Consider the following 22,816-nt stretch of genomic DNA (forward strand, 5'->3'; position numbering starts at 1 on the left):
GAGGAGGGAAACTCATTAGCACTCTCTCCAGAAAGCAGCTTCTGCCACTCACACACACCTTCCCCAACACCCTCCCTCCCCCCCCCCCCCGCCTCCTGTGGACAGGGATACAAGTTCCCTCTCTGCTGGACCAGGCATGTGTGGGACATGGAAGGAACCAGGTGGCCCCAATCCACCTCCCACCAGCAGGTTCCTGGCCTGGCCGGCATCTTCCCATGCCTGCTTGTCCCCAGGCCATGAGTGTAGTGATGCTTCCCTGGGATGTCTGTGCCCCTGCAGGAAAGTGCCCACTGTCTAGGCAACATATGGCCTTGCTCGAAGCACATCACTATCATCTGAACCGAGACCTTCAGTGTCGGCTCAGAGATTACGGCTAGGCTTCATACACAGTGTCTCCTGTGATAACTGCCCTTGTAACTTTTCTTCATAGCTGGGCCAGCTGCAAGCTTGGTGCGTTCCCCACCTCCTGTGCCATTTACCCGACTCCATGGGATCCGCGGAAGGAAAAGAACCCGGGAAGACCTAATGAGGGAGCAGATGACTTGCCTGCAGTTCCTCATCTGGGGGTTCAAAGAGGAGTGCCAGGAGTGAGCTGCTGACTGGGAGCAGCGAAGGCCACCTGAGACCAACTGGCATGCCAGCACGTGGCCATGTGCTCCTCCCTCACCTTGGTGATGGAGTGCATGGCCTCGTGCCTAGAGCAGGCCACCAGTCACCTCCACAGCCCCCCATGGCTGTCCCTCCTAACTCCTCATCGGGCTGCTTGGGTCCCAGAACACATGGCAGTGGGACCTCTCAGACAGCTGAAGCCTCCCGAGCTACCTGAGGCAGGTAGGGTTGCTTTGTGTCCGGTAAACAATTTGAGAAAATACCGGACATTTAAATGTCCAGTATTTTCTAATTAAGGAAGTTTTTCTGCCTTTCCCAAGCCTGGCTCAGTGCCCAACGGAAGCCCACTCGGGACATGCAGCATGCGGTTTCCCTCCTGCCAGACGCTGCGTTCCGCAGGATTGAGGGACATGCGCAGCGGCAAGAGACCCAGGACCTGGGTGATGAGAACTTGTGGTCCAGGCTGGTCCTCGTCCTGCTGGACCAGCATTTGGGCAGTATGGACGAAACACACAATGAGGCACAGTGAGCCTGGCACTGCTTTGCAGCAGCTCTGGCTCCATGCTTGAGTGCTGTAGCATCCACAGGAGCAACCAGAACACACTGTGTCCATTTTGTGTCCTACGTGGGGGGGAGACAGTGTAGGAGTGGCGTGTGAGACAGCACAGCCTAAACCAAGTTACCTGGCCTAGTCAGGTTCTTGGCCTTGGTAACATTGGCCCTGGGTTTCTATGAAGAACTAGAGTTTATATTATGGATAATAACACACAAGTGGCTATTTTGAGTTGAGATTTAATTTGTCTTCTGCTAATCCTGGAAGAGGTTTGGACTGAGAGCTGATCTAGCTGAAAAGTTAGGCCATGAGTTGGCAGACCAATGTGGATCTAGGACACAAGGAGGTGCTAGAGAGGAACTGTTCCTGTAATGCTCTGTCTGGCCACAAGGGAGGTGCTGTGTTGGTGAGTTCATGCTGCAATAGGAAGCTTTTTAAAAGTTATCCTCGGTTAGTTGCCATCACACTGAATGTATGTGGCCAACTGAAAATATGGGTGTTCTTTCAATCCCTATTGAGACTATTAGTTAACAAAACCATCAATATCACACTGAGCTAATTTGACAAGATAAGAACAAAGCTGAGTGTTAGTCAATGAGATCCTGCAGCAGAGATGTCAGTCTTGAATTACCTATTAGGTATTTATGTCCATTACCTGAAGAAAAGTGGGACATCTGTTTGGTAGCAAACACATAGTCAGCAAACCACTAAGCAAGTAACAGATCTAGTTCTGATGTACTGCTGTTTATATTGCATAATTTCTTTAGGTGAACGTAAGTCACAATTACAATTAATTGAAAGATGGTAATTAATTGACATATTCACTCCTTATCAGTGACAAAAATAATGGAGTCCAGCACTGGAAACAGACAGGGATCTCACACATGATCAGAGGTAATTTTAGAGCTTTGTTGATTTCATGCATTAACTCAAATGGAAAGTGTGTTTCTTGCAAATACTTCATTCAGTTCAGGCCTGCATAAATTCTCCTGCTCTGATTCCAGCATAACTTACAGAGGTCATAGTAAGTGAGGGCAAGCCACATCTTGCAATTCATGGGTACACAAAACAATGCTGCTTGGCCAACTCTATTATTATCACTGCACAGTATATTGATACTGCCTTTTAAGATGTGTATGTTTTGGCAATGCCAGTAACATCTGTACAGTTAATAAATGGCATGTTGATTGGGTGCAAGATTCAACACAAGATAAATGCTTATCACTGAACACATCCTTGCTGAGGTTTGCTATCTGACTACAGGTTCAACCTCTCTAGTCCAGCATCCTCAGAACCTGATCGGTACCAAACCAGAGCATTTGCAAACCATGGGGGATCAATATTGTCTAGCAGCATTGCCAACACTTCCACTGCTCACAGGGCTTTTAGAAGACATTTAGGGGGAAATTAGAGCTAAATAGCATCACAGAACATTGAGAGCCAGGACTGGTGGCTGTAAGCAAACTTGGCCACACCCATGAAAGCAGACCCCAGGCTAACTAACCTCATGCCATATCACAGAAGTTGCCAGACCAGACAGTGCCAGACTAAAGAGGTTCAACCTGTATGATTATTAACCTGTTACTAAGAGCTGTTGTTGCTCATGCTTTTATCAGTGTTTTTCATATATTTCAATATATTCTAAACACATCCTTGCTGAGGTTTGTTGTTTGAGTACAGGTCAAACCTCTCTAGTCTGGCACTTTCAGGACCTGACCTGAGAATTTGCTGAACCATGGGAGGTCAGTATTGTCTAGCAGCATTATCAACACTTCCACTGCTTACTGGGCTTTTAGAAGACATTTGGGGTAATTTTACTGTTCCCATTAAGGCAAAAGAAAATCTCCCATTAATTACAAGTGGTGCAATGTAATCTCAGACTGTCAGTGAAGTGCCAGAAGAACTTCAAAAGGTGCTAAAGACTCAGTTCAGATAAGCAAAAAAAAAAAAAAGTTCAGATACTTACGCATTCTGGTCTGGAAACTAGGTTGGACCAGAAATACCATGAGAAAATCCTCTCTTACTGTATTTTGGCTCTTCTATTTCCATCCGGAAACTCTTAAGAATCCTAGATACAATTCAGTTTGGTTCAAGTTGAGGGTGAGTGTTCAGGACTGTGCTGATCTAATAGGAACAGATTTGTTCTTCCTTAATGGATGCATTTATAGGAAGAGAGAAATAAGCAACGGGACTCAGATTCCATTCAATTGTAAGAGCAGCTCTGATCAGTTTGTTGGTGATGAAGGGCTGAATCTTGTGCTCCTGTGCACTTGTACACCCGAATGGAATTGTCTGATTGTAAATGAGAACAGGATTTGACAGGAACTTTTACCTGAAATTCCTTATAATATTGGAATTGTTAATTCCAATTACATTAAGGACTGGTCTACATTGGGGAGTTTAACTGGAATAGTTATTAATTCCATGTGTGAATTCTCTTATTCTGCCCTGAGTACCTTGTTCTAAATCAGTTTACAGATTAAGCTATTTCAGATAAGGGCACTGTGATGGGGTGTGCATACCCCACACTAGAGCAGGAAGGGTAAAAACCCTGTGGGCAGAGGAAGTCCGGACCCTTCAACCAGACTGGGCATGCTCCAAGTGCTGGGGCAGCATAAAAGGCCAGAGAGCAGATCAGTCTGGGCTGGCCAGTGAAGCCCAAGCCCCAGCCCCTGAACTGCAGTAGCCAGTGACCCTGGCAGCGAGAACCAAAGAACCAGGAAACTGCCACTGTGGAGCCCCAGGGAGAAGTCAGTGCCAGGGAACCGGGAGACCCAGCTGCTACATGGGACGCCGCCCCACCAGCACCGGTAGGAAATGACTCAGGGAGGATGCAGGAGCAGCCTTTCCCGCCCAGGTATACTCGGCATGTTTTGGCCGGATTTCCTATGGAGGGAGTGGTAGACTGCTCCGCTGCTCACAGGGCCCTGGGTCAGGACCCAGTGGAGCAGGGTGGGCCTGGGACCTCTACCAGGGCACTGGCCCCCAAGCCTACTGACTCTGGCCTCTAGGCCATGCTGCCCTGAGTCAAGGGCTGCTTACTGACTCTGGCTCTTAGGCTACATTGTCCTGAGACAAGGGCTGCTTATGGACACTGGCCACTAGGCCATACTACCTAAGACAAGGGCTGCCTACTGACCCTGACCCTTAGGCCATACTGCCCTAGAATAAGGGCTATTCATGGACTCTGACCAGTAGACTATACTGCCCCGAGAGAAGGGACAGCATTATTGACTTGAGCCACTAAGCTCAACAACCCTAGACTGCAGGTGGATCTTTATGGAATATAACAACTGCCAATGAACCTGCAGCCGGCCAGGCAGTGTACACACTAGTGAACACCCTCACCCCTGTGACGGGGTGTTCATATACTGCCACAGGCACTCTTATTCCAGAATAAGCATCCATACATGGGGTTATTCGAGAATATTTAATCTGTTTTAATTTCATACCTTTCCTGTCATATTTTTATGTCAACAAAGTGTAAAATATACTAGAATTAAGATTAGAAAATGAGATTCTAAAGTGTTGTAGAGTTTAGATTGTTATTGGCACAAAACAGATTATTCCACAGTAACAGGAATAAAGCATTAATAACAGTATCACATACTATAACAAAGTTTGACCATTACAATACAATCTTACAGTATAGTTGTAAGGGATAGACAATGTTAGATTTAAAGGAATGATCTCCAGACTGAGTAGCAAGGAGCTGCTGTTTCTACACATGATAAACAACCACTAGCAAATGTCATTTCTGGAGTGTTGCCAAGAAAAACAGTTGCCTGTTTGAGCCCATTAGTTTGAATGGGTGCAGGCTACTGTTCATCATCTGCTTAGCCACATTGTGAAAGGCAAGTGGGGGAAAGATTATTATGGGATATATATTATGTATAATCAGATCTCAGAACATATAGCAACAGGTGTGTGTGTGTGTGTGTGTGTGTGTGTGTGTGTGTGTGTACCTATATACACTAGAAAACTCACCCGGTGTTGCCCGTATCCTTCAGGGCAGGGGGCTGCTGCTGGTAGAGGTGGGGCTGCAGGAGTCAGAGCAGGACCTAGAGATGTGGAGAGCTAGAGGTGAGGGAGGGTGCAGGAGTTGGGGGTAGGGTTGCCAGGTGTCCTGTTTTCAACCAGATAGTCCAGTATTCGAGCTTTCTGTTCAGGAAACAAATTGAAAAAATATAAATGAGAAAACATAAATGTCCTGTATTTTCTAAATAAGATGTAATGTACATTGTGATGTACTGTCAAGTGTGTCTGATATTTTAGTTGAAACCATCTGGCAATCCTAGTCATGGGGGGGATTTGAGGAGGGGCTCACGGCGAGGGGGCTAGAGATGTTGGGGGTGTGAGGGTTGGGGGTGAGGAGGGGCTCAGGATGGGCTGTAGGGGTGTGCAGAAATCAGAGCAGGGGACTGGGAGGAGGGGAAGCTAAGGGGAAGGGGGGCTCATAGCAGGGGTTGGAAGTGGCTTGTTGGCATCTTCCCAGAGTGGCCTGGGGTGACGGGGAGGGAGCACCCTGCCTACCAGCTTGTCCCTAGTGTGGGGGTAGGTTGAACATCCTGCCCAGAAGCTTGTTCCCAGGGGGCCAGGCTGGGGCAGCGGAGGCCCAGGCGGGAGGCATATAGGCCGGCCCTTGCATTGCTTCCTGGGCTGGGCCTGTGGAGGAGGGGATGGCCGCACAGGCCAGGTGGAGGGCAGGTGCACTGGGTGGCCCAGTGGTTCCTCTGAGCTGTGGCTCCTTTGGGGGCTGGTGGGGCTTTCTCCACCCCTCATCCTTTTTGAAATTAGAAGGCTCCCACATCCTATGTAAATACTTGATACACTAGGTTAAAGGTTATAAGGAAGATCTCCCCATTGTTCCCTGGGAGTTCTGTGTGAACTTGCCTGAAGGTCCAGTAGGCACTTTCTGTGCATGACTTCTAGATTGGGCCCCTGCGTGTGACCAGGTGGCTGAATGTTTGTCTTTCTTGGTTTATGACAAGCTCTGGGGCTTAGGCAGGAGAGAGGCTGGACCCCTATCGTGAAATGCCAGAGCACATGCTTAGGCTGCAGGTAGGTGCCTAGACTGAGGCTGCAGCATGCATGTCCAGAGGGGAAAAAATTAGGCATAAAATGAGTTGAGGCAACTGCCGGATCAGGTGGCAGCCAAGCAGGAGTTTGGTGGATCCCAGAGGAGCCTATACTGTGAACTTAGATGCCTGTATATCTTCATGGATCACCTCTTTAGCTTCACACTGGATAAATAGCTCCTCTGACAATCTCCAGTGCAGCCTTGTTCGGCCCTTCTTGGATAGCAGAAGGGATAGACCCAGCTCCCAGGAAGGCTAAACATTATTAATTAGTTTCGAGACAGGTGTATTGTGTTATTGCTTGAGGTCACTACTCACTCTGTATTTGGATACAAGTAGACACAGTTTTGCTACCTCCTATTTCAGTTCTGTCTTCACAGGGTAATTGTTGCCATTATACTCCCTACAAGACAAGCATTGACAATCACGCCAACTACACCAGATTAGCATCCAGCGGCATTTGCTGCACATGATGCCAAATCCATTCTTGATCCTAATTATATGAAATAGGCTCCAATCATTTTCCACTAGGTGAATAAAAATAATGCCAGAACTTCTGCCTTTTACAAAACCTCAATTAGAGGCATTCACTAATCCCAAGAAATAGCTTCTTCCTGTATGATTATATTCCATTTTTATAAAATGATGTTTCCCCAAATGAGATGTTTAGCCCTGTTTCTGGGACCAAAATTCTAGGGAGAGAGAGGAAGAAATTATTTCAAACCAAATATGTCAGAGCAAAATCCTGAAGTCCTTATTTAGACAACAGCCCCACTGACTTTAGCATTCATTTATAGGGTATTGTTCCAATACAATTTAAACCAATAAATACCAGGACACACCTCTCTGTACAATAATTCTTCTTGAACCAAAAGAAGGAAAAACATCTTCACTTGGGAAATCAATATATTCGAATTAGCATTTAGTACTTTGCATTTGGTGAAATATTTTTTTTTCTAAATTGAAAATGCTGCATGCTGGGGCCAATTCCAAAGTTGTATTATGGAAACTATTTGCAGCTACTGACTAATAAGCATAATGCTTTTTTTAAAAAGCAAGGGTTGCAGAATAAAGGTTACAAAATATAAACTCAAAGGCATTCTTGTTGCACAATTAAATGTTTAAAATATACCTTTATTGCCGTTTGAAAACTTTTCTTTGGTACATTAAATATTACACCTGAAAAACTGGCTGTGGGGATGACCAGTTTACCAAAACAAACTCATAGTAAATTTGGTTTTACAATGTAAAAACTGCTTGAAGGATCTGTGAAGAACGGTGCATATTTAAGATTAAATGGGAAAATTTACCTCAAAGCTCTTTAACGTTCATTGCCAATAAGGCCTTTGTCAACTTGGAAGGATTTAATAGTACTTGATCTTCCTGTTCTTAATTTTGCTATTACCATTTTTTGTTTTGCTTTATTGCAAGTCTAATGAATGCGAGATTAGTTTTACTGAAATAGATATCATGATTTATAACTTCTTTCAAAATACCTAAAACAGCACAACAGAAATAAAGAAAAGTCAAGAACTGATAAGCTTAAAAAACCAAAGAAAGACAAATCAAACCAAAAGACCTAAAGAATAAAAATTCATAGGCATGTGTAAGGTGATGTGCTTGACTAGAATTATTTCTTGAGCTAAGATCAGTTTAAATGGTACTACATTTCTTACTATGGTAGATGAAAATATTCTGATGGTATTGATAGATCTAAGACTTAATTTTGTGTCCAGTTACAGCAGCAGTAAAGAAAGCTAATGGGACATAAATGTGTCCTGTTCTGGTCACCATATTGTTTTAAAAATGATAAAATTGGTTAAAGTACTGTACAGAAAACTCCAGAAACGTGAATGCAATAGAAAGGTTTATTTATGACAAGAGATTAGCAGAACTGAGATTAGTCTTTAGAGACGAAAACAAGGTGTTGAAAAGACTAATGCATCTCAATTAGCTGACCCTTATAAAATCAAACTCAATGATCTGTTTGAGATAGATGGATCTTCACATGATAGCATCCAATACCACCCCTAAGACTCGTCAGCAAGGAAAGATGCAAGAACCTGGACAACCCCATTTGCTCCTGCTGCTGTCCACAGGAGAATCAACAGTACCCTCTGATCAGTGCATTGCATGCTGTGGATAATGATAAATATTTAATGCAGCTCTAACAACATTAGCATGGACACTGGGGGTTATGAAAGGTCATTCGTTTATGTCAGCAAACAGTTCTGAGATCCTTAGATAAAAGATGCTATAGAAATGTGAAGTATAGCTATTAAATATTATTTCTTACAATTGCCTGTTTACCTCATACTGTAATAGCCCGAAGTCTGTCAGTGGTGGCAAATTACAGCAAAGATCAAAACTCAGCTGTCAGGAAGCAATTTTCCCCTGGTGAGAAGAGAAGAGAATTCCTTTCTTTAAAAACTTCTTTCCTGCTGGCATCCATTGAAGCTTCTGTTGGAATGCTTGCCCTTCCAAAGTTATGTCTGGCATAATACAATCTCGGGGCTTCCGCATGTATCAGATATGCTGGGCAAATCTGAAACAATTAAAATGAAATTAAGAGTTTTATTTGAATCTGCAAAACCCATGGAATTATGGCCCACATTTAAAACCTGAATGCTGAGTCTTAGCCTCTTAAATTGATCTCTAGCCACCAAAATCTTTTATCTAGAAACCTAACTTTAGGCTACCCAAGAATGAAAATATTGATCTATATCCTTAATTCACTCCATTATGTCCAGATATTTCATGAGTCTGTACACAATAGGTGTTAAGAAATACCATGTGTTACAATACTAAGGCTATGTCTACACTAGCTCGTTAATTCGAGATAGGTAGGCAAATGAGGCGACCGGAGTTGCAAATGAAGCCCAGGATTTAAATATCCAGGGCTTTATTTGCATGTTCCCATCCGGTCACCATTTTGAAATTTCATTAGCCTGAACTCACTGCCACGCGGCTACACGTGGCAGTGAAACATTAATTCGAACTAAGTCCTTAGTTCGAATTAACTGTCACTCCTCATTCCAGGTTATTCCATGACATGCGTAGCCGTGCGGCAGTAAGTTCGGGCTAGTGAAATTTCAAAATGGCGACCGGATGGGAAAATGCAAATGAATCCCGGGATATTTAAATCCCGGGCTTCATTTGCAACTCCGGTCGCCTCATTTGCCTACCTATCTTGAATTAACGAGCTAGTGTAGACATACCCTTAGTTACAACAAGGGGAGCTAAGGACAGAGCATCATCCTTACCTTTGAATTTTCTTCTCTTTTCAGACTGGTGCTACAACTTTTAGCATTACTTAAATGCATGTTTTGTGTTTTAATGAACTGCAAGCACCAAGATTTTATCTAATACAAAAGTGGATGTAGAAAAATAAGAATGTTTACTGTCAACACAAATAAAAGTGATGGACAATGGATCATTGATTTGTAAACTGTAATCAACTGAAGTTATTTACAACATAGATCTTTAAAAGGCTAATACATAGATAACAAATTATAGGATGATCACATGGTGTTTCCATGAAAATCAATGTGATTTTGAATGGTTACAAAACAGAGAAGAGATACATGAAATGTGGATGATAAGAATGAGGAATAAAACCAATGAATGAAAAGCCAGTAGGTTCAACATATTAATAAATGTTCTCAAAAAAGGGGTAACCAGTGAGGTGGCAAAATCTGCAGATACAAAACTACGCAAGACAGTTAAGTCCAAAACACACTGCAAAGAGTTACAAATGGATCACACAAAACTGGGAGGTTGGGTAATAAAATGGCAGATGATGTTCAATGATGATAAATGCAAAGTAACGCACATTGGAAAACATAATCCCAACTATACATATAAAATGATGGGATCTAAATTACCTGTTATCACTCAAGAAAGCGATCTTTGAGTCATTGTGGACAATTCTTTGAAAACATCCACCCAATGTGCAGCGGCAGTCAAAAAAGCTAACAGAATTTTGGGAATCATTAAGAAAGGGGTAGATAATAAGAGATAAAATGTCATATTGCCACTGTATAAACCCATGGTAAACCCACACCTTGAATACTATGTGCAATTATGCTCACTGCATTTCAAAAAAGATCTATTGGAACTGTAAAAGGTTCAGAAAAGGTGATCAAAATTACTGGGGAAGGTGTTCAATAGCTTCCATATGAGGAAAGATTGGGATTTTTCAGCTTTGAAAAGAGACAAATAAGGGAGGAGATATGAGAGTTAGAGATCTATAAAATTATGATGGGTGTGGACAAAGTAAATAAGGGAGTGTGATTTACTCCTCATGACACAAGAACTAGGAGTTGCCAGATGAATTTAATAGGCAAGAGGTTTAAAACCAACAAAAGGAATATTTCTTCACACAACACACAGTCATCTGTGGAACTCCTTGCTGGAGAATGTTGGAAAGGCAAAGGATAAACAGGGTTCAAAAAAGAACTATCACAAATACTTGTTCATCAGTAGAATGTTTTTAATAAACATATGACACATCAAAGGGCAGAGTTCAGCTTATCCACAGGCCTACACTGTCACTGCAGATCAGGGATTGGCAAACCTCACAGGGTAAGCCACTGATGTACCAGGACATTTTTTGTATCTCAGTGTCTGCAGCCCTGGAGCCCCACAGCTTCCAGTGGCTGTGATTTGCCATTCCCAGCCAATGGGAGCTGCGAGTAGTGGCGTAGGCTGAGGACCATGCTAGCTGCCACTTCCTGCTGCTTTTGTTGGCCAGGATCAGCAGATCATAGACTCTGGGAGCTGCAGGGCTCCTTGCCTGCAGATGCTCTAGGTAAATACAGTGTTCCGACGTGCCAGCAGCTTACCCTGACAAGGCGGGAACTGAAGCTTGCCAACCACTGAAATATAGGGTTGGCTTATGAAAGGGTCAAAACAGTTTGCCCCTTTTATCTATTCATCTAGGGAGGTCATTCTATAAACAAATGGGCTAATGAACAAATATATACAGTAAGTGAAAGCCCTTTTATCCAGCATGCTGGGGGAAGAGGAGGTGCCAGTAAATTAAAAATTCTGGGTAACCAAGGGGGGGGGGTTGGAGTGTGGATAGGACAGCATACAGAAGGGGCATTGGAGGGGCTTCAGGGCACAAACTTGGGGAGGGAGCTTGGGTCTGGCAGGGGATTGGGGCATGGGAAGGACTTGAGGTGCAGGATGAGGATCGTTCCCCTCCAATAGTGCCTGCAAGAAGTTCTCGTCTGCTGCTGCTGGCAGAAGTGCAGCCAGCAGACACCTTTGGCTGTTCTTATGTTTCACTACACAAAACGGAAGTAACAGTGAACACTTTAGAGCTTCAGCCAAAGGAGAGAAGTTTTTTCACAGACAAAACCTTCTCTTTGATCAAGTATCTCTGCACACTCACTATCTATCTTATGCAGATGCAGTGTATCAATAAGAATTATGAGGCGACCTGTGGCACCTTAAAGACTGACAAATTTATATGGGAATATGCTTTTGAAGGTGGGATCTCAGAGCTTCATCAAACTTGTGAATGCTATGTATTCGGGCTTACCAAAAAAATTTTCCATCAAAAATGCTGTTTTCTGCAAAATATTTTGAGTTTTTGTTTAAAAAAAAACCTTTTTGGTCAAACCCCCAAATTTGGGGGGGGAGGGTTTGAGGTTAAAAAATGTCTGCAGGAAAAAAAAATCTCCATTTTCCAAACAAGTCTAGTAGGTATACAAAGGAGGATAGATGGGGTATGGTGAGCTCTCTGGCTCAGAGTGGATGGGGAAGGCAATGTCTCTGGGCTTTACATGGAATATAAAAAGTGAGTGGTTGTGATTGCCAAACTATATTAGGAGTGTGGGTTGTGAAAGATTTGTGTCTTTGGAGAGTAAGATACAAGATATTGGTATTTCTGGCCTATAATGCGCAGGTGGTCTGGAGAAAGGCTGCTTGTAGCTGGTTTGCGGTGGTTAAATGGTGCTTCACAGGGCAAGTGTGGGAACAGGTAGTAGGGTTCTGCAGCCTAAGTTGGAAGTGTAGATGAATTAACTTAAGTTTGGTAAAGGAGGATTTCTGGCCTACAGAGGAAAGCTCTTGAATGTCACAGAAACAAAAACAATCAGCTTTCTATGGTCAGTAATTCATTTTACAGCTTTAGAAATTTGTAAGAATAAGAAATGCAAATGTACCTTTGATGTGCTGATTACTTGGGGATGCACAAAAACATGAAAAGTAACTGTAATGAAATATCTCCTGGTTGTCTTGGAACATCCAAAGGCAACACAGGAGGAGTTCCCTAGGAAACAAGAGGTGCACTTCCAAGCATTTTTAAGCTTGGACAGCTGACAGCTAGTCAATTGAGCTCTGGACATCATTGCTAGAAGATGTGATTCAACTCATAAGTACAGCTGGTAGGATGAAATGTGGAGAGCCTTGGCTTTTGGAGAGAGCCTACAAGGGAAGCAGGCTGGATAGATTAGTCTCCATAAATCCTTTCTGAAACCACAGAAAAAAGGCTGAACACTAGTTTATCCAAAAAAGGGATTTGTTGACACCATAAATAATTCTAAATAATGATTGTGAGGCTCAGTTGTTCCACTTAGGCACAGACCACACTGGAAGCAGTGGAAGTCACACTATTTGTCCTTCAGCCCTCTGACATCCGTGTGTGTACATGTGTCTGTGTCCATTGTACCACACCCTAGGAAGGTGTAATATGCTTTGCTTTCTGTAGCTGGCTAGCTGAAATCCATGTCCTCTTTGGGCTTGTTTAGAAGAATGTAGATAATGTAATTGTGGGTGATGCATGTATGTGGTGCAAAGAAGAAAATATTTTACTGGCCAGGAAGTGAGTAGATACAACTAGTTTTTAAACAACTGTCTGAGTGCCACCAATGGTACTTCAGTTCCTCCAGGCAGGTCAAAGAATGAAACATTTTGAGAATCAAGCTGCTGGAATTTGAAGAGGTGATCTATGAGCAACCCTCTTCTTTACATAGGTGTCATGAGAAGTTGGTGAACTATTGTTCATAAACTTCCACAACTTGTTCCAGGAAGGTTCCTGCTTGAAAAGAGATATTGCAGTAAATCAAATACATGTAATAAATGCATTTAATATCTAGATCAGTATAATTGCTTGCCTCGTCAGCTAGCAAGAAAAGTGCATGAACAAGTACTATAACAGTTTTATTACATGTTCGTGCTTGTGTTTCCTTGAAAGGTATGATGAAAGCAAATGGTATAATGCAGTACCCTTGAAATAAACAGTTAAAAATAAGTTCACAACAAGTAATTTAAAACAAATTCTGGGAGAATTAGGATGTCAAGAAATTTTTTCCAGGTTAAGCTCCAATTAGAGTTTACAAATTTGATGGAGAAAATAAGATGTGAAACATACAGGATATTAACATTTAGAACAACTTTCTTTAAATATATTTTCTCTTGTCTCTTGTAAGATGTATTTTGGGGAAGTAATATATACTATTATCTGTAAAATCATTAGGCGTGACTCTATATGGAAACTTTGCATAAGTGATTGGTTGCGAAATGACCCCACCCTTCTTAGTTCAAGCAATATCTAAGGAATGTGCTTCTTATTTCTCAGTAGAATATTTTATTTCTTGCAGATAAGAGTGTAAAATTCTTTTTGAAGTGCTTGAATATTAGGAAATTGTAATTGAGATGTTAAATGCATTTCTGACAATCTACTACAGTTTTACAAATATTGCATGGGTTATTACAAGGGAATGCATGTTTGATGTTACATCAAGATATATTAGGTTGTTGAATTATGTAACATAAACCCTTAAATTTTACAGCATGGTGCATTGTGCGTGTTATGGTGCACTGTAGGGGCAGTGGGCAAGAAGAGGCTGAAATAGTCTGGCAAAGTCTGATTTTTACATAAACTAGTGGACTTTTACTGACATGAGAACAGACGTTGACCCTGTAGATAGTTCTTCAAATAAAATTTCACCATTAAAAGCACACAGCAGAATTTAAAAATCAAATTCTTGTAAACCATTTCTAAAATGAATACTGTCATGGTCCAGTGAGGCAAATATAACACAGATGATCATTAACAAAACAATCACACACATACAGAATCAAGACTAGAAACAGAGGGCCTGGTTTTCCCACACTATTATATTGGCTTAAAACTGACTAATCGAATGGAGAATGAGGACTCCAATTTTGGTGGTTAAAACTAGTCATGGTCTTTTCTCTGGATCAAAGGAAGAGGAATTGCCTCATGCCACAACTTGCTCAATTTTTTTCTCTTTGATTCACAGTTGTACAGTTGTGGGGGGAAGGAGCTTATAGGACTAAGTATGACGTCAAAGTAGTATCAACATCATTTTTGAGGCTTCAGTGATGCTTGCTTTTCAGATATAGAACAGCCATGCAGAAAAATAAAGAAATCCACATGTATATCTTCGAGCTTGACAACTTCTTAAATGAATTAATAGCCCACTTAAGAATCAAAACATCCTGTTTCTTTTTTTATATCACAGCTGTAAATGGACAACAAATGCTAGCTGCCAGTGATTGGGCAAGAGGATGTTACCATTTTAAAGTAGAAATGGAGTTTAAACTTCTGGGTTTAATTAATTACTTTTGGTTTTGCCTCTTATTTTGAATTAAAGATACCTTAGCTGGAGACTTAAAAGAGAAAATTTGTAGCATTCAATATTATTTCACTTGGTAGAATGTGGCTGTTAAAGAATATACACAAGTTGCTTTAAAGAGTAAAAGATTATTTGAAACATAAAATAATTGTATTTTTCTCAGGCTGTTCCCTAAACAAGTATTGTATAAGATGAGTTATTATGTGGTGTTTGAATTTTCATCTGCTACACAGCACTGTATGTTGGATTTTATTAACTAGAAGTCCCTACAGTTGCTTTGCTTTTTAAAAAAAGATTTCTTTCTTGTGGATTCTTTCCTCCTCCTTCCCCCATTTTACTGAATGCCTACCCAGAATGTCACTGCAGTCATTTTAAGAAAATTGAATTTTTCTTTTTCAGCCTAAATTGAGAAAATGTGTATATCTGCTAGCAACTTTGTAAATGAGACTCTTGTGGACTAGGCCAACTGCATTCTTCTAATATCCCACATACCTAAAGGCATGTCACAGAACAAGACAGAATGGGGAAAAAAAAGAAACTAACTAAAGGGCTAAATTAAGATACTGCCCAGATTGGAAGTTAGGTGGAGTAGAGATGAATCTAATTCCCCCAGAGCTTCTGAGGAACAGAGGCCATACTACTCTTTCAGAGAGTGCAGTGAATGCTTCCTTAAATTATTAAAACTGAATACCTTAACTTACATTCAGCAGTTCATTTGGTCTGGACAATGAAACAGCTTCACTTTCACTCTCTGGTTTTCATTCACTAGTATTAGCTAGTTCCATGACCAGCTCTTTTGTTTACATTTCCAACACTGTGGAGAATGTTCAGCTTTTTTTTTTTTTTTTAAGAAAATCGATTGAATATGAAACAAAGCAAGCCTTTCTGTTTGTATTGTTTTGTAATCTCCCTCTCTTTACATTTCAAAACCTAACTATTAAGCCTGTAAATTACCTGATGCTGTCCCTTTACAGTAAACATCAAGTATATCTCGAAACAATTTTTCCCACATAAGCCATGATTACTGTTGCTCCATGACTGTAATTATACTCTAAGACTCATTTCCAGCATCTCCAGCTTTCTTTCTAAGAAACTGTGTCTTTTTAAATAATGGCATTCTGTTTGTTGAGACATGATTTACAGGGATTCAGCCACAGATCTTCATGCTCCATCTTGTCATTTTCTACATTGCACTGTATCTACTTAAAATTCTTAACAGGCCCATAAAAAGAACTGATGTTGGTAAAGCAATAGGGCATGTTGGCCAATGTCTTCAAGACACTTCATTAACTAATTAAGTTGTTTGCTTATATGTAAACATAAGTAATAATAATAATAATATCATAAAAGATTTTTAATATTTGCTTTGATAGGAGATGATATTCACACTTCATTTACAAAGTGGCACTGTATTGTGTATATAGGTCATAGCTTAGCCAGTAGCTTTTATGCCTCAGTAACACACGTTGGGGTTAAGTGATTTGTCATATGATTAGAATTCTAATTTTATTTCTTTCCTGCATATAGAAAAGAAACTGAAGTAAGCCTGATTTTAAACAAACTAATTGCTCTTGTTTATGCTGGAGCAACCAACATACTGTTGATTACTTCCTGCAGTTTAGTTTAGTCAAGATGATTATTGTACTAAAGAATTGTAAATAATATGTTAAAGTTCTTTACATTATTTTAGTTTATTTTTAATGGCTCCTGCATTTGTTCCTCAGAACCCAGAGGATTCACCTTAATTTCCTCTACTAATGTTATATTGCCTCCTTCCCTCGAAGTCTATGCTTCATTAATCTTCCTTATGGTCATGAAGAACTAGATGGGAAATGTTGAGGAGCACATTAGGAATCACTGCATAGCAATGTGTCTCCTTCAGAAGTCTTTTCAAACTTTCCTAGCGCAGAAAAAAAAAAGACAGTACTCCAGAACCAAACTCATGGTTATTATATGGCAATATATCAGTGGTGGGGAAGTTCTGCTGCCAGAACTGGGCTGCAGAGTTTTGTCAGTCTGACTTCCCAGGAGAGTAATTGGGAATCCTTAAATAACTGGGGCTCATCCCTGGATCATAACTGCAAGAAAATGCAAATTGCCAACCACAGAACCATTCCGGATGTTACCATATTTAATTAGTTTATCACATAAAACATTTTAAGGCGTGCCTATGGACACTGTTCTGCGAACTTCCCTTAGAAGACCATATGCTGCAATTCCTTAGCCCAAAGGAATAATGACACCTTATACTTTTGGGATGAGAGTATTGTTCATACTTTATGCATCCCATTTGCTAAGGCTGCCATCAAGATGCCAATTTTTGGTAATATGAAATCCAGTCTACTAGCAACTGGACTGAGACTACAGGCTTATTTCACATATATCATTGAATGGATGTTGGAGAGGAATGACTTTTTGTGGCTACCCCAGGCCAAATTCAGATAACTTTGAGGTGAAACATAGCCAATATCCTGAGCTGTTCATTTCCCACTCTCATTGTGTTACTTCATATCTTTTGTGTCTTGCAGACTTTCAGGATACAGCCTAAAAAGGCACCGTATGACTCCTTTAGATGTTCACAGCAGTCCCTGCTATGCCATTTAAACAAGACATGCTAAGAATTAGCAGCTCTTGTGAAATGTTCAAAGTTGCTGTATGGTTGGTTGGGCGTTTTACTTATTATTTGCATACTTCAGTCATTGTTGCTGAGTTAGTCCAAATTAATACTGCATTCCCTCCTACCTGAATAAAAATTTGTCTTTATATTATTCAGTACTTGGGAATGGTGAAATATTGCCTGTTAGGGGAACCCTGGGGAGGTATTTAGTTTTTTCAGGTTTCTGGAGAGGGATTTAAGATGGTTTTGTTTTTCTAGTTTTAAGAACCCCCAGATACTGAACCTAGCCCATGTTGCTACTGTCAAAATCTGGCAGAAGGTTAAAGCTTGAACACAGTTCATCAATGGTAAAGTGGAGAATAGAAGCTAGGGGTGAAAACCTCACCCGTATTCCAACTCCTTTATACCAACTCCTTTATACCAAGTAAAAGAACTTGCTTGCAATCCCTGATGTAGGGGCAAGCTTGGTGGGGCCCCAACACAGAATGCTGCTCCATAGGATAGCCCCAGGAGGCTTCCACTTCTTAGGTCCTGGGACTATCTAAATTATACTGGGAGCATCTCCAGCCCCTAGAGCAACCAAGGATTAGGAAGATGCAAAGGTGGCTTAAAGACACCATGTCCCCGTCCCTCTCACATGTGTTCTATACTGTTCCTCTTAGATATGCGGCATAGAATCTCTTCTGACTCCCACTCCACAACTTTAACTACCACCACATGCTTCTTCCCTCACTAACAACCCGCTGAATCACTTGGCAAAATAAACTGCTAAGGGTGACTTTGTATTTATTACAGGACATACTGTGAATTTCCTCCTTTCTTTACTATTTTAAGTTCTTTGTTCAAAATTTAACCTATCTTTGAAACTGCTCTGATGCAGCTCACTAAATGCACCAGCGCACTTAGGTTAGTCTCTAGGAATTTTCTAAAGTTATCACGTATTGATCACTTGTATTGTGTTGTCTTGTGACTGTACAATGGAGCATACTTTTTTTTGAATATATGCAACTTTCTGTTTGAAACCGTAAAAGTAATAAAATAACATTTGGCCAAAAACATATCTTCCTCCAAATATTAACTAGGCATCTGTGGGTGCACATATATACTGTTCAAGATTTTTAAGAATACATAATGCTTTTGGTATATCAGTGTTTGGGTTCCAAATTAGAGACATGTTAGAGGGGCCTGATTTAAAAGAATGGATGTGAAGCATTTTCTGAATACCAGAATCCTTTAAGATGTCTCGAGTGGGAGACCCAAAATCACTAACTAAAATGTTGGAGACAAGAAATAGTTGTAAAGCACTTGGGGATCCTTCAGGGTGAAAGGCCCTATATAACTATTAGATTATTTCTAATGTAAAACAATAAGATCTTAATAAACTGAAATATCATCTGCTATTTTCTTTCTATAGTAGCACAACTTCATCAAAAAGAATCACTACTATGGATGTAAAATCCCATTTAATCAGTAAACCAGTTAAACATTATGTTTAACCAGTTAACCTATACGCAAGATCCCACAGGTGGAGGGCTGCTCCAGCCAGGCTGAAGTGCCCCCCACTCCCCGGCCTTGCTGGAGCAGCTCCCAACCCATAGGGCTGCTGGCTTCCAGCTGCCGGTCCCGCAGGGCTGCTGGTTAGCTGGTTACCGGGAAGCATCGCTACCTGGGCTGACTTGTATACACACATCTAGCAGCTCTCAAATTCATCCATGGGATACTGCTACAGCCTTTCTTAGGCTAATACATTCTGGCTATATCTTCACTGATACAGAAGTGTGATTTTTATCATGGGATAACTAACACCATTAAATATCTTGCTGCAAAACCATAGACCAGACAAGGCATTTTAGTTTTAATGCAAAATAAATTAGGTGAGATCATTCATGGACAGCAATGAAGTGCTGATTTCCCTTACCTACATTTCAGTGTACATCAGTGACTTGTCTCCATCAATTATTTTAGGATTTTATTATCTCCTTGCTGCTAAAAACAAAGAAAAATAGCTTTGTCAATATAGACAAAACATCACTAAGGGTTTGTCTAAACTACATGGCTCCGTCGACAGCTGTTTGTCGGCGCAACGCGGCAGTCTAGACGGGGATCTGCCAACCCCAGAACCCTTCGTCGGCAGATCCTGTAATCCTCGTTTCATGAGGGATAAAGGATCTGCTGACGAAGGATTCTGGGGTCGGCAGATCCCCGTCTAGACTGCCGCACTGTGCCGACAATCAGCTGATCGGCACAGCGTGGTGGCCGTTTTGATTTAAATGAAGCGGCGATTATTTAAATTGCCGCTTCATTTCCCTTTGCTGAGTAAACTAATCTACATGGCTCCGTCAATGGAGCCATGTAGTTTAGACGTACCCATAGAGTGTTAACTATCACTCTCAGTTTTGTACACACCCTGAGTTTCTCATAAGAACACAGGAATGGCTATACTGTGCACTACATGGGTATGTATATTTGGCTGTTCCACTTACTCATGGCTGGCCCATAGGAAGGATAAAGTTACTATTACCCTAGAAGCTACAAAAGTTCTTCGTTTGATTGGATTGTTTTTCAGAAAGAGAAGATACTAGTCTCTCTGTGTTGTTGGATTATTACAATGATCATACATAGGTACTCTCTGTAAGAATGTGAGGAAGTAAAACCCAAAGCTATGTTTAGACTGAAGACTTCTTTTGGAAGAAGCTTTTCTGGAAGAGGTCTTCTAAAAAAAAACTTCTTCCTAAAGAGAGCGTCCACACTGCCAAAGCACATTGAAAAAGCGATCTTCTTTTTCGACAGATAGCATGCATTCAGTCTGGACGGTATCGTGCATGTAAGGTGTGATTACTATGGGTGGAATACTAGGGCATCTGTGCTTTTTCCTCTTTCCTCTTTGCAAATGAACTCTCTCTTCCCCATCCACACATGCCATTTTCTGAAAGGCTTCTTCCTCATAGAAAAAGATTTACCAATGTCGGAAAAAACCCTCTCTTCTTTCGATTTTTCTTTTGAAAGAACGCGATTGCAGTGTAGATGTAAGTGCAGTTTTTTTGGAAAAATATCAGTTTTTCTGAAAAAACGGTAGTGTAGATATACCTCAAGAGAAAATAAAATGGAATTAGAATATGTATTAAAAAGGTGATAAGCACAATCTACAACAATCTGCTACAGAACACTAACAAACAGTAACCTCCAGCTGGTTGTGTCTCTTAGAACTAACTATCAGAGTATAGCATGCTGGGAAATGCCTTTCTCCAAGGCTGTATCTAGACTACATGGCTCCATCGATGGAGCCATGTAGATTAGGGTTGTAGGCAAAGGCAAATGAAGCCGCGATTTAAATGATCGCGGCTTCATTTAAGTTTACATGGCTGCCACGCTGAGCCGACAAACAGCTGATCAGCTGTTAGTCCGCTCAGCGCGCTAGTCTGGATGCTCCCTTGCCGACATCAAAGCCCTTTGTCGGCAGCCCCATTATTCCTCGTGGGATGAGGTTTACCGGGGCTGCCAAAAAGGGCTTTGATGTTGGCAGGGGAGCGTCCAGACTAGTGCGCTGAGCGGACAAACAGCTGATCAGCTGTTTGTCGGCTCAGCGCGGCAGCCATGTAAACTTAAATGAAGCCGCGATCATTTAAATCATGGCTTCATTTGCCTTTGCCAAAAAAACAAATCTACATGGCTCCATCGACGGAGCCATATAGTATAGACATACCCCAAGTGTGAGCCCAAAACTGAGAGCCCAGTGGGCAATGGACCTGGTCACTTGGTTACAACAGATTTACACAAGTGTAACTCCTTGGTATAAAGCTGGTGTCACAGGTTAACCAGATGTTCTAATATTATTTGGACTGTACTGATATTAGGGGCTTTATTTGTCTTACATATGCAACTGTACTTCCCCACACCCCCCAAGCATCCCAATTTCCTATATGGTCACTATAAACAGCAGAGAATAAGGCCTATTATCTGTAATAAATGCTGATGGAAACAGGTGACATTCTCAGTTCTGTTGTCTGGAATGTATGATACATTAAGATTACTATAACCAAAGCTGAGTTTATGAAGAATCTGGAGCATTTATTTTTGTGCCTGTAATTATATTTCTATGACAGTAAAACTAGATGCTCCTTTTTTGTTATCTCCCCATTTACAAAGTTTTAATTTAGTAACTCTTTCAGAAAGCTGTATGCTAGTTTAATCACATAATTGGACTCAATCCAGGAGCTTCTGGATGAAATTCAGTGGCCAATAGTATCCAGAAGGTCAGTTTAGCTGATCATAATGGTGCATTCTGGGCTTAAAAAAGAAAAATTTATGAATTGATAGTATTTTATTAGCAACACAGGCTACATCACTTTTGTCATAACATAAAAGAGACCATGCTGAGTCCCTGGGCAAGGTGTTTGTGTGGCCCCTGCTCTATGCTCCTGGAAGGGGCGGGAATGAGGCAGAAGGATCCAGGGCAGCAAGCACATCATGTTAGCCCCCCAGTCCTCAACACTGGTTGGTGTGCAGTATCTTCCCTCCTCCAAGTCCTTAGAACTGCCCAGTGTGCCCTGGTGGTGGTTTAAAGGGCCTGGAACTCCAGTCCCTTTAGAATTGTTAGGCCCCAGGGCACTTACACTATTTGCTGTTCCCACCCTCCCATCAGCGGGCCTGTCTGTACATGTTTCTGCCTGGAAGTGGTCTTCACTGTAGTTGGGAGTTTATCTTCTCTCACCATTTTTCTTGATTGGCCATTTCCAATTGAGAGGCAGGGTGCTGCTATCCAATCTGCCACTATCTCTGCTTTCTGTTTACTTTCTGTCAAAGTTTTGAAGTTTACCTCTGTTGCTTTTTGATGGAAAGTCTTATAATTGCTGATAGTTTAAACAAGTGTCTTTATCACTCTCCTTAGTATCTAGCTAGGGTACGTCTACACTTGCTCCCTAATTCGAACTAGGGATGCAAACGTAGGCGACCAAAATTGCTAATGAAGCGTGGATTTAAATATTCTGCGCTTCATTAGCATGATCTCACCAGTGCATTACTCCACTCAACAGATGTTTTGGAAGTGAACATTATCCCATTTTTTGAGGAGTAACGTAAGTTTGAACCAAGGGGTTTGGTTCGAACTAACCCGTCCCGGCGCGCACTTTTACTTTTGAAACAGCTGTTGAGGCAGAGTAACGTGCCGGCGAGATCATGCTAATGAAGCGTGGGATATTTAAATCCCAGCTTCATTATCAATTTCAGTCTCCTACATTTGCATCCCTAGATTGGACTAGGGAGCAAGTGTAGATGTACCCTAGGAGCCTAACTGTTCCCACTATTATAGAATCACAGAGCTGGAAGAGACCTCGGAAGATCATCAAGT

This window comes from Pelodiscus sinensis, chromosome 2, assembly GCF_049634645.1.
Source record: "Pelodiscus sinensis isolate JC-2024 chromosome 2, ASM4963464v1, whole genome shotgun sequence".
NCBI classification, from domain to species: domain Eukaryota; kingdom Metazoa; phylum Chordata; order Testudines; family Trionychidae; genus Pelodiscus; species Pelodiscus sinensis.